We start from the raw sequence: 16,670 nt of genomic DNA on the forward strand, positions 1-16,670 counted from the left end.
GTTCTATGCTCCTTGTCTGGAAGCTGGAAGACCTATTAGGAGGCTGTTGCAATAGTCTGAGCAAGAAATAATGAGCCAGAACAAAGGCAGTGGCTGTGCATGTGTGTGTGTGTGTGTGTGTGTGTGTGTGTGTGTCTGTCTGTGTCTGTGTGTGTAGCTGAGTGGGAAATTCAGTAAGTCTGAGGCTGACAGGGAAAGCAGGAGAGGGGATCTCCCCCGACTTCTCTACGTGCTGTGCTGATTACAGCTATACCCAGCTCCATAACCTTGCAGCCACCAACTCCCATAAAATCAACCAATCAGACCTAAAAGAGATAGAGCACTGTAACCACAAATGCCCTGGCCATCAGCATAGAAGCTTTCCAAAAGATCCTCCCCAAATACATATGTTCTGTAGGGTCTTAGCTCACCCTAACTTAACCTTTGCTTCATTTTAATAGTAAAAATCACAGCCCAGGGAGAAGATTTAAGATGCTAATAAGACATGGGACATATAAAGAAGCATGACAAGAGACTGCACAGGTGCAGCCAACAGACCACTGCAAACATGCAATAATGTCACCTGGAAGAGAGCTTAGAAAGAATAAAAGTTCAAGCTAACCCACTTTTAGGGAGCCAACAGCAGATCTCTTTCTGCTGTAGTTTCCCTTTCTGCTCCAGGTGAAAGCCGCAATAAACTGCCTTGCTAAAGCCCATCTTAGATTCTCCATCAATTTCTATTTTCTGAGGGTAGAGAAACCACTGGCCAGTCACAAGTCCACACAGCCCATGTGTATTCTCTGCCTAGAATAAATCTCCTTCACCTCTGCTTGACCAGATCCTTCTATCCTTCAAGTTCCCATTCAAATATCTCCTTCTCCATAAAACCCTTCTTATACCCACAGCTGGAAGTAATTTTCCCTCCTTTGACTTTTATGTTTTTACCTTTTTCATGTATATTTTTTTTTATTTTGAAACAATCAGAATTGCAATACAGAGAACTTTTTTAAACCACTTGAGAGTAAATTGCCAGCCTAATGCTCCATCACAGTTGAATATTTTTGTGTGTATTTCCTGCAAAGAAATGAGGCATTCTTTAAATAACTACAGTACAACCTTCAAAATCAGAAAATTAATATTGAAACATTAATGCCATCTATTCCTCAGTCTAGTAATGTTCTTTATAGCAAAAGGATCCTGTTCAGAATCAAGTGTTGTATTTAATTATCATCTCTTTAATCTCATTCAATCTGGAATAGGGTCTCAGTCTTAAATTTCATGACCTTGACAATTTAGAAAATACAGACTAACAGAGTACTCATCAATTTGGGTTTTCTAGTGTCTCCTCATCACTAGATCCAGTTTACGCACCTTCAGTAGAAATATCACAGAAGTGATGATTTGTTCTTATTAAATGGTGCATGATTGCAATTTGTTCTGTTATTAGTTATGCTCACTTTGATTGCTTGATTAAGATGATTTCTGCCAGTCTTCTCAACTTTGAAGTTACTCTTTTCCCCTGTGTAATTAATGATATTTTGTAGAGATATATTTTGAAACTTTTAACTTATCCATTCACTTATCTTTTGTCAGTATGGACTCACTGTTTATTTTATTCTATGAGCTCTAATCCATTACTATCATTATTTATTTTGAACCTGAAATTGACAAGATTTGGCCAGTGGAAACCCCTTCAAAGTGGTTCCTGTGTACGTTGATACATCCTCACCATTCTTTGAGCATTTCTTTGCTTTATGTTACAAGATGTTCCAAGATCATTCGCATTTTCTCTTCCCCTAACCTGGACTCATCCATAGTTCTACAAGGACTCCTGGTTCCCTTAAGAATGGTATTTAGAAACCAAGGTCTGAGTCCTAGGAGTTTTTATTGCATTTGGGGTGGTATTTCTCTGAAGACTGCTCAGTGGACAGAGCTAAAAATCATGGGAATGTGTGTAAGTGCACACATGTATAAATCCACACGTTTACATCAATAGTTATTATCTACCTGTAGATACTGAAAATCATGAGTTCACACTTAAAGGTTCCAACTCCATTGAGTTTATTCCAGCTTTCTCCCTTTCCATATTTGCAATTCTATTTCCAGTAGTGAAAAACCTGGCTCCCATTATCCTTAACATAATTACTTACTTAAACACTTCCATATATGTCTCCCATCTTTGAAACTATCAACTTGCCATATAAATATCCTCCTTATTCCACTCAGGTCATGATTGCACATGGATATCCTCTCATCTCTGTTCAGTCTCTGAAACCCATGTCAAGTCACTCTCCCCTACCCCTCCATCTATATATTCTCCTAAGCCTGAAAATTCCATGCCAGGCCACCCACCCCCTGTGATATCCTTGTCACCCTGCTTGGGCTCTGTTACCCCACTTTGGACTATCCTATATGTGTACCTCCTCACTCTACTAGGATGCCCATACATGGACATCCTCTCACTCTGATTACAAATAATAAAATTTTTTAGTTAAAGAAAAAAGAGATGCTGGTAGGATTTTTAGTCTAGGAATATCCTGATACCTTAAGGTCTTTGGCCAAACCTGAATTCATTAGCATACGTGAAACACACTCATGGAAAGGTGATTCCTTTCCTTCTTTTCTGCCTGTCAGACCGGACCAGTCATCAATATAATCAATATAATCATTGTTTAAGGGGGAAAGTGTATTAGTTTTTTATTAAATCTCACTTTTTTCTCTCTCTCTCTCTCTGACACACACACACACACACACACACTCCAATTCCTTTACCATGAAAGTTTATTTCACTGTTGCTCAATCCTCTGTGGATCAAAATCGGCAAAGGATACTAAAGTACTAATATTTTTCATGGAAAACACCACCTATTGTATTCTGTTGCTGGAAAGATTCTTCCACAAGACTGATGACAGAAACAAAGGAAATACAAGGAAGAGGTTATGGAAAACAGGAGGGAGAGGGATGAGTAAATAAGAAAAAGAAAAGGTGGGAATGAGGAAAGTAGCAAGAAGGGAAATGGAAAGAGGTGATCTGGGAGAGAAAAACCACAGGTGGGATGCTAAATGGGAGAAATGTGAAAAGAAAGTAGTGGGAGTGGCATTCAGGAGAGTCTGACTTAGCCACCAAATCCCATGGCAAAGGGTGTCAACTTTATTATCAGCCCCAAAGCAGTGCTGTTGTCAAAATAAAATAAAAAAAAGTTACCTACTCCAAAATCGCTGACATGTCTAAGCAAGTAATGGAGAAACTGTTAGTTCATACACTTTTTGAGAAGCCAACTTCTGAATTTTTGTCTACATATTTGCTTCCTGACATCTTTAAAGAATTGCTGTTTGGAGCATCAGTTTTGGACACCACACATCAACATCTCCAAGATGGTGAAAAAGTTCTTGGTTGATCAAAACTTTGTTGAAGAAAAATATTGATATGTGTATAAATGGAATGCCTACACCCTTAGCATCACATCTGATTTTGCTGCTTTTATAAAGAAAGAAACTACACATTTCATCACGGCAATGTGTCTGACTCAATCCCCTACCAATGATCCAGAAAAATGTCTTGTCTAATGCTAGGATCTTGTCAAATCCAGGTTATGAAATCATTGCCTTTTTATCACTTTGAATTCAAAAACATACCTTAATGTGAAGTTATTCTCTTCATATTCTTCATTATAGACCTAAGTTTGCTGGATTTCCAAAAAGTAGTTTTTAAACACAATAAAACTTAAGGGAAAATTTTCGCTCCTTTTACAGAAAAAGAATATCCATTCTTAGAACAATTTTTTTAAGATGCTCTATTAACTACCTTTATTGTGACACTATTTAATATTGTATCAAAACCTTGGTATGGTGCCAATTTCTTTTTTTCCCTCTTAAATTTTATTATAGGTGTGCGGTATACATATGCAGGTTTGTTACATGGGTATGTTACACTCAGTAAGCTTAGTACCCAATAGGTAGTTTTTCAGCCCGTGTCCCCTTCCGCCTCTCCCTCCTCTGATAGTTCACAGCGTCTGTTGTTCCCACATTTGTGTCCATGGGTACTCAATGTTTAGCTTCCACTTATAAGTGAGAACATACGGACTTGGTTTTATGTTCCTGCATTAATTTGCTTAGGATTATGGCCCCCAGCTCCATCCATGTTGCTGCAAAGGACATTATTTCATTCTTTTTATGGTTGCATAGTATTCCCTGTATATGTAACACATTTTCTTTACACAATCCACAATTGATGGGCACCTAAGGATGATTCCATGTCTTTGTTATTGTGAATAGTGAGGAAATGAACATTATGAGTGCATGCATCTTTTTGGTATAATGATCTATTTTCCTTTGGTTTTATACCTAATAATGGGATTGCTGGGTCAAATGGTAGCTCTAAGCTCTTTGAGAAATCTCCAAACTGCTTTCCACAGTGGCTGAACTAATTTACATTCCCACCAACAGTGTGTAAGTGTTCCCTTTTCTCCACAACCTCACCAGCATATGTTGTTTTTTGACTTTTTAATATAATAGCCATTCTGAATGAATGGCTGAAATGGTATCTCAGAATGGTGAGATGGTATCATATTGTGATTATGATTTCGATTTGCGTTTCTCTGATGATTAGTGATGTGGAGCATTTTTTCCTACATTTGTTGGCTGCTTGTATCACTCCCTTTAAGAAGTGTCTGTTAATATCCTTTGCCCATTTTTTCATGGGGTTATTTGTTTTTGCTTCTTGATTTGCTTAAATTCCTTTGTCAGATGCGTAATTTACAAATATTTTTTCCCATTCTGTACGTCAGCTGTTTACTCTGTTGATAGTGTCTTATACTCACAGAACAATTTGATGAAGATTTATTCCATGATTAGTTTAATTAGCATATCTTTTTTGCTGAAGTAAATCATTCTATATGCTTCGTACAGATGTTATTATAGATGCTACTGAAAATATCAGTAGAGCACATTAGTTACATTCCCAACATTCATTTCACTTTATTCCTTCCTAATGAAATCCTGATTTTAGTTTGTACGTTATTTCCCCCACTCACCAAATGACTGAGGAAAACAAATCTCATTGCCAAATTGTCCCTCCTTAGTTGAAACCAGTCAGCACATGACATTGTTCTGGCTACTGTTGTAGGTAGAGGAGAAATTACATGGCCTGCATTGGTCCACTCATAGTTAGGGGAAGAACTGTCTTTTACAATGTTAAGAACATATGTTACATCAGATTCTCCTGGTAGGTGACTTGTAACCATAGGAGAACAAGTCTGAATTCCAGGCTGTCCAACAGAGCAGAAATATGGAAAGAATTTATGTCTTGATCACATTATGGATCACTGAGTCACCACCCTGACCAAAGCTGACTCTACTCCTGGACTCTCTGTTATGTGAGATAATAAATTTCTTTACTGTATAATTCCTCATTGACTTGGGCTTTTGTACTTGCAGCCAGAAATATCCTAAGTGATCAAATCAAGTCCAACCTCCTGTCTGAAAACTGAAATTGCAAGCACACATGCATGCCAACTTTGAAGTGCTGGTGACAGTGTTTCTGCAGGTTAGGCCTTCACAGCTTCCCTGCAGAAAGAAATCTGAAAATAACTGAAAACACTGAATAGCTCCCATGCAGGTTTCTTCTGCTCAGACAATTTTAAAGCTTAAACATGACCTCATAATCCTTTCTTTCCTGGCATAGAGAGAATTGGTAACGCCAGCTTTGCAAGGTAACCTCATTGATTTGAAGAAAAAGGAAATGATGCTACACAAATTAAACCCAAGAGAGTCTTGGAGAATTCTGATGTTCTTTGACAGCAATGTACCTTTGAGTCACAGGTTTTAGTACCAGCTGCCATCAAAATAAAAATGTCAAAATCAATTGAGTGTCCAAGATAATTTTCACATTGCTATGTCAGTCTCTTTTTCAAGTTTAACATCAGATGGCTTAATTTGTACAGAGTTAATGTTTACTCTTAGGATTTTATTTTGATTCTTTTGCACAGTTTAGATTCATCTTGATTATTTCCTGAAAATCACCACTAAATTTACATGGCTTTTTCCACGAAGAAAATACTCTCTGAACAAAATCAACTTCCAGTTCAATAGGAGAAACCATAATCATATGCAAATTTGTTGTGTATGTGTATATACTTTTCTGAAAAGGGGAATTATATTTTCATCTGATTCACAAAGGAGTCCATGACTCAAAAACTATTTCTGAAGGCCAAATAGTAACTATAGATGGTCAGAGAAATTACCATGAAAGAAGAAAAGAGAAGAAATGAAATAAGATGTATTTTTTAAGTTTTGGCCTGGTTGAGAGGACAGATATAAGGTGACTGCCTCTTGGATATGGCAAAGTGGTGGTATATATATTTGAGTCTATTACAGTATAGTTGGGAAACATAACAAGCAAATAAGAAGTCCCTGGAGACTTTAAGACATGTAATGACAATATATTGCTGTGTGGGTACAAATTAGGTGCATGCCTGGATCAATCAAAGTGCTTGTAGGAAACTTAAGACACAATCCAAAAAACAGGTAATTGAAGAGATTTTGATGAAAGTACTATTTACAAAAGAGTAAAAGATGGAATTAAGGGAAGCCACAGGGATGGTGAAAGAGCCTAGGATTGACAACAGGAGAGGCCATTACCGCTTCTATGCCGAAGCTAGCCTATTGAGAGTCGTGGTGGTAGAAGGATGCCTGATAGGAGCTATGATCATAGGTGGAAGGTTACAGAAACGGTCCACCTGCAGCACCACAGGAAAGGAGCCCTGGAAATGGATTCTCACTCTCTCGCCATCATCTGACCTCCTGCCAAAGCCTCTCACTGACCAAATCCAAACAAGAGCTGAGGGGCTTGAAGCTGGATTATCTTTTTTTTTTTTTTTTTTATTATACTTTAGGGTTTTAGGGTACATGTGCACAATGTGCAGGTTTGTTACATATGTATCCATGTGCCATGTTGATTTCCTGCACCCATTAACTCGTCATTTAGCATTAGGTGTATCTCCTAATGCTGTCCCTCCCCCCTCCCCCCACCCCACAACAGTCCCCGGAGTGTGATGTTCCCCTTCCTGTGTCCATGAGTTCTCATTGTTCAATTCCCACCTATGAGTGAGAACATGCGGTGTTTGGTTTTTTGTCCTTGCGATAGTTTACTGAGAATGATGTTTTCCAGTTTCATCCATGTCCCTACAAAGGACTATCTTATCTGACAAGATCAGTCCTTTAGAATCAAAACAGGGTCGGCCGGGCGGGTGGCTGACGCCTGTAATCCCAGCACTTTGGCGGCCGGGCGGGTGGCTGACGCCTGTAATCCCAGCACTTTGGAAGGCTGAGGTGGGCGGATCATGAGGTCATGAGATCGAGACCATCCTGGCTAACAGGGTGAAACCCCGTCTCTACTAAAAATAGAAGAAAATAGCCGGGTGTGGTGGCAGGCGCCTGTAGTACCAGCTACTTGGGAGGCTGAGGCAGGAGAATGGCGTGAACCCAGGAGGCGGAGCTTGCAGTGAGCCAAGATCGTGCCACTGCACTCCAGCCTGGGCAACACAGCAAGACTCTGTCTCAAAAAAAAAAAGAAAGAAAAAAAGAGAAGAATCAAAACAGGGTCATGGATGAAGAGGGACGTGACAAGGCAAACAGGCGCCACCCAACTCAGACACTGCCCATATAACAACAGTACAGGAGGGACTCTCAATAAGAAATAGAGATATTTAGTTCCACAGTAGCTCTGATACACATTTTTGGCAAAGCTGTATATTTCAGAATCCTTTCCATTTAGTTAATGCTAGTTTTATATCCAACTTTATGGATATAAACAAATACTTATTTTACAATCATTAACTTTCTGATAGTAAAGCTAATTTTTCCCCTCGGGCAAAAATATTCTAGTTTCATAGCTTTGGCAGTACTTTATTCCTGTTAAAGAGTAAAGTGTTTATGTAAACTGGAAACAATTGTTTTGATTCCGTCTCCAAGTTATACTAATTCCTATGAGATTCACAGTTCCCTTTTGAGTTGTTATGAACCTAAACTGTGTCCAGGAGTATGTGTGGGTGGGTGTGTATAATGTACTGAACTGATCAATTGACAGTCCATGTGTACATGCACCTGGAAGGCCACCACTAGCTCATCATGTCTGTGTCTTTTCAGGGATGGATTGCATAGGTTTTCTGGTGCAGTGGAAAGAGTTCTGAAGACACTGGTCATGATCTGTCTTCTCACTAAGAAGCTGTAGGTCTCTTGGCAAGTCCCTCACCCCTCCAACTACTCTTCAAAGGAGTAATGGGTTGAGGCAATAGAGGCTCAGATATCCACCGACTTTAAGTTCCGTGGTTCCCATGCCTGTGCCTGATCAGCATGGCTAATGGGAACATCCACTTTGCTGCTTACTGACTGCTCTGGTTTGAAAAGAGCTTTGTTTTAAACTTATATAGAGAGTGCTAACTACTCTACTTTAAATTAAGTATTAGATAAGGAAAGCAACAGGTGACATTAAAATACAACAGATCCTCAGTGACTTTCTGTGGGTCTAAGAGTTACAGCCTCACATGAACCTTAGGATTTCCGTGAATTGCATAAATTATGCTTACCATTTCACAGGTAAATATTTACATGTCCAAGTAATGACTCCACAAAGCTGTGAGAAAGGAAGAAGATAATTCATGCCCTAGAATAGATCTTTACATTGTAATTCAGCTCCACTGGAGAAACTCTATTTAATATCATCTTCAATGTCCTGGAATGGAGGAAGGAGCTATGGAGCCACTGCTGAGGCCAAGGTATTTCATGCCAGCAGTCACATGGGTATTTGTACAAAATTCTTGCATCATACAAATAAATAATTAGCTACGTATTTAATATCTACTGCACACTGTGTATTACATATATTGTTTAATTCTCATAAATGTCCTTTGATATTATCTCCAATTTACTGGTCTCAAAGAAATCAAGTAAATTTACCAAAGACACTACCTAGGAAGGGAAAGAGTCAGGATTTCAACCTAAGATTCTAAAGCTGATGCCTCTATCCTTGTTACCCTAGTGTCTCCAGCAACTCTGGCCAGACATATTCACTGTCTCTCAAACACTTCCATGGGTTTTTCACAGAAAATGAAGCTGTTCACTTAACTCTGATTTCTCCCTTGAGTGATGTATCTGAACCCTTAGCCCTCCACATGTGCCTCTAGCAATATCTACTATTCCCTGGAGAATAAGAACAAGGTGGGCTGGGCCTGACCTCAATTGCCAGTATTCTCCAGCTCCATAACAGGGGCAAGCAACACATCAATGTGACCTGTCTTTAGGCACTAGAAGTTCTATCTCTTGTCTTTCTTCTTAATTATAGACCATATTTTCCTCTAGGTATCTACCTCCTCTTCCCTTCCACCATAATTACCCAATTATCCAAACAGCCTACTCCCTACTTCAACTGTCTCTAGAGAACATTCACCTTCTAAATGTGCTTTAGATAATTTTATGCCTTTACTGGGCTTTGAGAATTTTTTAAGGGGAGGCACTGCCCTAACCCACTGTCCCTTTGTCTTAGGTTGGGTTTCTTGGAAATAGATTCTAAGATGGAGAATTGTGTGCAGAAGTTTGGTTGTGATGTGCTCTCAGGAGATACACCTGCAAGGAAGTGACAGAAGAATGCCTGAGGAGGAGTGAGAATCCAGGAATGGGTCAGCCCTGAAGAGGGGTCTGGAGCAGGCACCATGGTGTGCACTGTACCTGCTCAGATTGGTGGGCCTGACTTGTGTCTTCAGCTTAATTACCTATTCCTCTTCCAGACAAAAGATCTTTAAGGTCCTAAACACCAGTCTGGAATCTGACTATGCAAAAATGAAAAGATCCTGAGCTCCCTCTCCAGGGTAACTAAGTGAAACAAAGAACGATTATAAAATAGGAAAGTTCTAAAAATAATAAGATGAGACTGGGTAATTTGAATGAAAGCCAGTCAAGTCTATGTGGAATATAGCATCTTACTGATTCATTATCAGCCCATATAATTTAATTACATTCCACTTACCATGCAATTTTCACATCCTAAACCATCCAGCATGAAGTCTATGTTATCTGATTAAAGAAAGAGGAAAGGGAGAGAAGGGAGTGAGAGAAAAAGAGAGCTCCTCAAGCCATGCAAAAGAGGAGCTTCCTTAAGGATGGCAGAATGCATTGCAAATTCGGAAACATTTAACATGTAAAAGAAATGATGTAAATTTATCTCGTTTTCTATAAATAAGCCAGGTTTGATTATCTGAAGCTATTATCGCTTCTCGGCCTTTTGGCTAAGATCAAGTGTAGTATCTGAAGCTATTAACACAAATATTCTTCTCCTTGTCTTTCTCAACTTGAGCCATTTACAATTTGTAACACAGAGAACCATTTTTCAGATCTAATGTAACATGTAACTCTTATTGTTTCAACTGAAATTAGCAAATCCCAGAAAGAAAATTCTTCCCTAAGAAATCGTTTCTTCAAAGTGATTATTTAAGAGTTGCCAAGTTAGAAACATACATATCACTATCACTATCTTCTGATCATGGTATCACTATCTTTCGATCAAAATTTAAAGGTATTCATTTGAAGAACATTTGTACCTCAAGTTCTAGGAAAAGGAGGTTTTAGTGACTGAAAGATGTTGAGGAAATGTGAAGCTCTTAATTAAAATTATTGAATATATTGAATAAAATGCTGGTTCCCAGAAGCTGAGACAAGTAATGAGAAAGGGGAGATGACGAGGGGTTGGTTAATGGGTACAAAAATACAGTTAGTAGAAATAACTTCTAGAGCTTGATACCACAATAGGGTGACTATAGTTAATAATTTTTATTGTATGTTTCAAAATAGCTAGAAGAGAAGATTTGGAATGTTTCCAACACAAAGAAATTATAAATGTTGAAGGTGATGGATATCCCAATCACCCAGATTTGATCATTATTCATCATATGCATGTATCAAAACATCACATGTACCCCATAAATATGTACAACTATTATGCATTGACAAAAATTAAAAATAAAAAAGTAGTGAGTCAAACACAGTAGTGGTATTATCTATTCCGAAAACAATTATTTACTTTGGTCCTAATAGATCACATAAGAAATATACAAATAATGTCATTAGGTTAATCTGATTGAATAAATTAATAAATCAATAAACACTAAAGTTTTGGGAATGTTTCCATATAAAAAACAAAGAGGTATTTATTTATTTAAACATTTCCCACAATGTACAGTGTCCTACAAATTATACAAAATGCTTTTTTTTTTTTCAGATGGGTGCCTTGCTATGTTGCCCAGACTAGTCTCAAACTCCTAGGTTCCTGCCTCAGCCTCCCGGTAGCTGGGATTGCAGGCATGTGCCACCACACCCAGCTCAAAATACACATTTAAGTCTGTCTCTAAAGGAGCCACAATTAATATTTTATTTCAAATAAATTATGCTGTGAACAGGATATAATCTTGTGGAAGTCATGGTTTTTTATCTGTTTTATTTACACCACGCCTCCAGCAACTGGAACAGTAACTGATACAAACTCAGTGCACAAGAAATGTCTGTTGATTAATAAATTAGGAAAAGATTAGTGAGGAATGTGCTTTAGATAATTTTGTACCTTTATACCTATAAGACAATAGTACAAATAAGAAATTGCTCTGGCCATTCAGTGAATGTACTTTGTCTTAGAAAGAGAACTTGCAGGTATGTAAAACAAGGGAGTTCAATCTAGGTTTGGGTTGACACTAAAACACTCTATTGACATATGTCCAGGTTCTATTTAGAGTCTTGGATTCTTATGTAAATGTTCTACAATCTCTAGAATAACACAACAGGCATAAGTCCAGACCCAGGACAACTTTGTTTCAACAAAGAGCTAAGCGATGGCGTGTTTAAGAAATTTCTTTGCCACAAAATAGTCATGCAGGGATATCAACAAAATATTAATTCAACTGTAGTGCTTAACTGCATTATTTGACCAAGAGATTAAACTGGTCCTGGAAAATCCAGGAAAGGCAAAATAATTTGACGAGGAATAGCACCCTATGGAGTCATTGTTCTTCCCATAAAGACCCTAAATACTATATTATCATCACTATTATATAATGTGCCTTATAGTTTACAAAACACATTGATATAAATTATGTAGTTTAATACACAACAGCCTTGTGAATCAAGTAATAGTACTGAATCATATTAGATGTTTGGAAGTATTAATCACAACCTTTTACAATCTAATTGAAGATAATAATAATAATCATAATCACAACTTGCACCGAACAGCACTGATTATATGCCAACTACTATCTGCATGCTTTTACATCTCTTAATTCACTACTCCTCACAAAAATCACAAGTTTCTAAATAGGGATCAAGACATCTGCTTTATGTGGTGGTTGACAAATTCAATTTGCAAAAGTTTCATTGTTTTGCCAATCTCTCCTGAATTAAAGATAATCATGGAATGACCATTGTATTAGTCCATTTTCACACTGCTGATAAAGACATACCCAAGCCTGAGTAACTTAAAAAAGAAAGAGGTTTAATGGACTTACAGTTCCATGTGGCTAGGGAGGCCTCACAATCACGGCAGAAGGCAAGGAGGAGCAAGTCATATGTTACATGGATGGCAGCAGGCAAAAAGAGCTTGTGCAGGGAAACTCCCCCTTAAAAAACCATCAGATCTCATGAGACTTATTCACTATCATGAGAACAGCACAGGAAAGACCTGCCCCCATGATTCAATTACCTCCCACTGGGTCCCTCCCACAATACCTGAGAACTCAATATGAGATTTGGGTGGGGACACAGCCAAACCATATCAACTATCCTGACTTTTCTACCCAGTGTCAAGCTGTAAAACTAGAAGAGAGACAACTGAGGTCTAGCTGGGCCAAACTCATGTGGTCTGTTGATGGTGATCTGCTTACCAATGGGGCCTACATGTGTGAGCTCCAGCCTCACCTGGGCCAAAGCAGCTGTATGAGCTGACAGGAAGATGGGACAGAGTGAATGTCAGGCCTTCTCCAGTTTCACCAATCTCTCACAAGTTTTTGCAGTGGGTGAAAAAGTGTTCTGAAAATGCTGCTGATCACTCTTGGGAAGTAAAGCAGATATTCCCATGCCTCCATGGGATTCAGCAGAGAAGATGAGTGTTCCACTCTATTCTACCTACAACACCTCCAACAATCAAATGGGGAAAACTGAGGACCAGATAGGCTTGTATCTCCCTCAAAGTCAGGGAACTGGCAAGCAGCAAAGACAGGACTTGAGCCTCAGTGCTCTGACAGCAGAGTCCATATTGTGTTCACTTTACACTCCGTGGAAACCTTCCACTCAGAAAAGTGTGATGAAAGCTGAAAGGCAAGGGTTCTAAAAGTGAAAACTCTTGAACACTCTTCTAGAAGTTTTTTCATGCCCTAACCAGATTTCCTTTTTCCCATAATTTCTTGTCACATGTGCTGAAAACATACCATTTATACCATTCATGCCATTTTTTTCTGAGCCAAGCTAATTAATGGAGTGAGCAACATTTTAAATATATATATCATATATATATGATATATATATATGATATATATATGATATATATGATATATCATATATATATCATATATATATCATATATATGATATATATATATAAATACTTCATCTCACATATCAAGATATTTAAAATTTTATTCAGCTTAGCTTTGGTATATTTCTGTTGCTCAATAGGTACTTATTATAATGAATAACAGGTTAATACATCTTTGGTTCACAGAGTTACCAACTGTACCAAAAGTGCTAGTATTTTGCTTTGGTGACTATCAGCCTCAGAAGTAGATGCTACATTATTCTCTCATTTGTATTTTCATCAGTCTTCATTCAACAGAGATGCCAATATGAAACTGCTCATTAGTTTACTTTCCACTAAATGCATATGCATGATCAGTATGTGCTGGTTCATGTAGTACTTACCTTAGTATCTATTAACAGGCTGGAATAGCAAGGAGGAGTAAATCTGATGCCACATTCCCACCAAAAAAGAGTCTTCTCAGTCTAGTGCAATTAGAGGAGGTCTTTTCTCTAATTTATTTGGGAAAGGGGAGGTTGAATGATGACCTGGAATGATTCACTGCATTTTAAAGTTCTTTTTAAGAATTCTACTATGGGAATTTAGAGTTCAGTAGCTAGCCTCTCATGTTGCCTCTGATCTCTTGAACTATTATTCCACAAATAAACTCTCCAATTGCAACTACAGTAAGAGTTCTGCAACTTACTACCAGAGAATTTGAGGTGTGGGGTGGAATGGAAATTAAGACAATTCTGGGGGCCTGCCAATCCAGGACATTATTACTGTCTATGGGACCAGAGTACTTTTGTTTCTGCTGTAAAGCTTCTTAAGGAACAAATTTTAAATGTTAGATAATTTCAAAACCTTGTAAAATAATGGAAAAAAAAATTAATTTTGAATAAGCCTGTAATTACCTGAGATACATGACATTTATCTCATCTGTCTTCTACTTTCTATGGAAAAACTTTCATGGGTACCCCTTGAAATGTTTCCTGGGTTTTTTTGTTTGATCATTTGTTCTAGGACCAAATTTAAATATGTGACTTTTTCCTTTTAAAAATCAATGATACCCACTAAGCCTCCTAGAGACAGAGCATCCTTCCAGCTTGCCCACCTTAATTTTGTTTTCCAATGAGTTTAGTTTGTTTTATGGTAGTATCCATTAGTGGATTTGTATAGTTTTGGAATAATTTTATTGCCCATGAAAATGTAACCAGAGCATAGTAAAATATTAATAATCATTGAAGAAATGCATGACAATAGCCTTAAAATGTTTCAAATCTTTTTTTCTATTTATAACTGATTGAATAAACCTATTCATTTTACTAAACAATTAGTTTTCAAAAATAACCAATATATAAAACTCAAGAAAGTCAAAGATCATATCCTAAATTACAAAAATAATATTTTAAAATATATATTCTCCCAGAATTATTTGACTTTCATTTAACTAATACTCTTTGTGATCAATCCCCCTGATTAAATTCAAATTTATGTTAACCTATATTTACAATTATTTTTGGAGGTACTCTAGAAAAGTTTTCCAAATTGCATCCTAGTTGCTGTGGCCTTTGGTTTGATGGCTTTCACTTTTGAGTTCAAGCCTCATTTCCCAAATACATTCTACAACTAGGCATATTTATTTAGAGCTCAAAAGGCCACCATCTTCGGACTTCAGAAACAAAAGCAGCAGTGGTTTCATTATATTTCATATATTTCATTATATTTTACCTGTGTGTAAAATATAATACTGTCTTCTTGGGTGAAAGGTCATATAATTCTACTCTCATGTGGATGTTTTCCACAAAATGAATACATAGATTTAAACTGATCAATCCACATTCTTTCAATTGACCTCTCTTAAAAACCAAAGCACAGCCATTTGAGCTTCAGTGCTTAGAGCAACTCTTTCTGGCCTGTGTAAGGAATTTACCCATGACTTGGATTTTAATACTGTACTCTAACCAACAGCAAGAGAGAGCCACCAACCAGAAAAAACAGGGATGCTGATTTTAAGAACTTAATTACAAGAATTTATCAGTTAGAATAACCCTAAGTACTGTAACAAATAAACCCTGAAATGTCAGAGGGTTGACAGAGCAGAAGGTTATTTCTTATTCAGATAATGGCCCAACTCTGGAACTCCTAATTGGGAGGTAGCTTTTCTCTACATGGTGATTTGAGACACAGACTCCTTGCCTCCTGTGGTCCCACTATTCAGGGTCTCATAATCTTCTGCATTTTGCCGGTGGAAGAAGAAAGCATGGAGAAACATCCTGTTTCTTAAAAACTGTGGCCCAGAGATAACACACATCACTTTTGCTCACATTTCGTTGATGTGAAATAATCATAAAATCAAACTAAGATGCAAGGTGGCGGGAGGGGGAGTGTGTAGAAAATGTACTTAAACCTAAACTATGGGACAGGGAGCACAAGTTTTGGTGTACAACTATTCATCACAACCACAAACACCATCAGGCAAGAATTTATCAACACCTATTTTATTCTGGATGCTGTGGTAATAATCAAAGACAGCATAGGCCAAGTGACGATAAAGAACTATAATGTATTCACTCTGTCATTCGGCAAATGCTTACCAAACATCTACCGGCTGGCACTTGCTGGGCTGTAAACTAAGGAAATGAAGATGGTGCTCTCAATCCCATATAGGAGACAGGCCTGAGCAGTGCTGGGTTACCTCAAAGCAAATCAAGTACATTTTTAGGATTCCAATGTAGGAGCACCAAAATTAGAGACAGAAAAAAAAAGAAAGTTTTCGAAAAAATTTGATCCCTGATGTGTCCTTAAATAGCATTAAAATGTTCATCAAAATAAAGGTAGCAACTTTGTAGGATTTCTTTATACTTATGATTAACATTTTTTAATTACGTGTATAGGGAACATCAAAATTTTTTTATAATATCCTAGCCCTTTAACGTATCAACTTGGTCCAGATATTTAATTAAGTGTAAGGAATGTCCCAAAAGACCTCACAAATGGGATGGGATTTGAGTGCCTTAGAAAAAAAGCAAGGCTCAGATAAGCAGAAGATATGAGGGAAGATGTTCCAAATCAAAGGAACTAGAATAGTGCTAGTCAGCAGAGACAGCATCAGGACAACCATTATGGCTGCGAAAGATAAAT

At 37.6% G+C, this 16,670-nt stretch overlaps 1 protein-coding gene and 1 pseudogene across 1 annotated transcript in view; both read left to right on the plus strand.

Moving 5' to 3' along the window:
• HTR1E (5-hydroxytryptamine receptor 1E) overlaps positions 1–16,670 on the plus strand; it is a 76,006-nt gene that overhangs the window by 36,128 nt on the left and 23,208 nt on the right. The gene's annotated exons all lie outside the window — the stretch shown is intronic.
• On the plus strand, positions 10,239–10,331 carry LOC129478219 (uncharacterized; annotated as a pseudogene).

The sequence above is a fragment of the Symphalangus syndactylus genome, chromosome 2, assembly GCF_028878055.3.
Source record: "Symphalangus syndactylus isolate Jambi chromosome 2, NHGRI_mSymSyn1-v2.1_pri, whole genome shotgun sequence".
NCBI lineage: Eukaryota > Metazoa > Chordata > Mammalia > Primates > Hylobatidae > Symphalangus > Symphalangus syndactylus.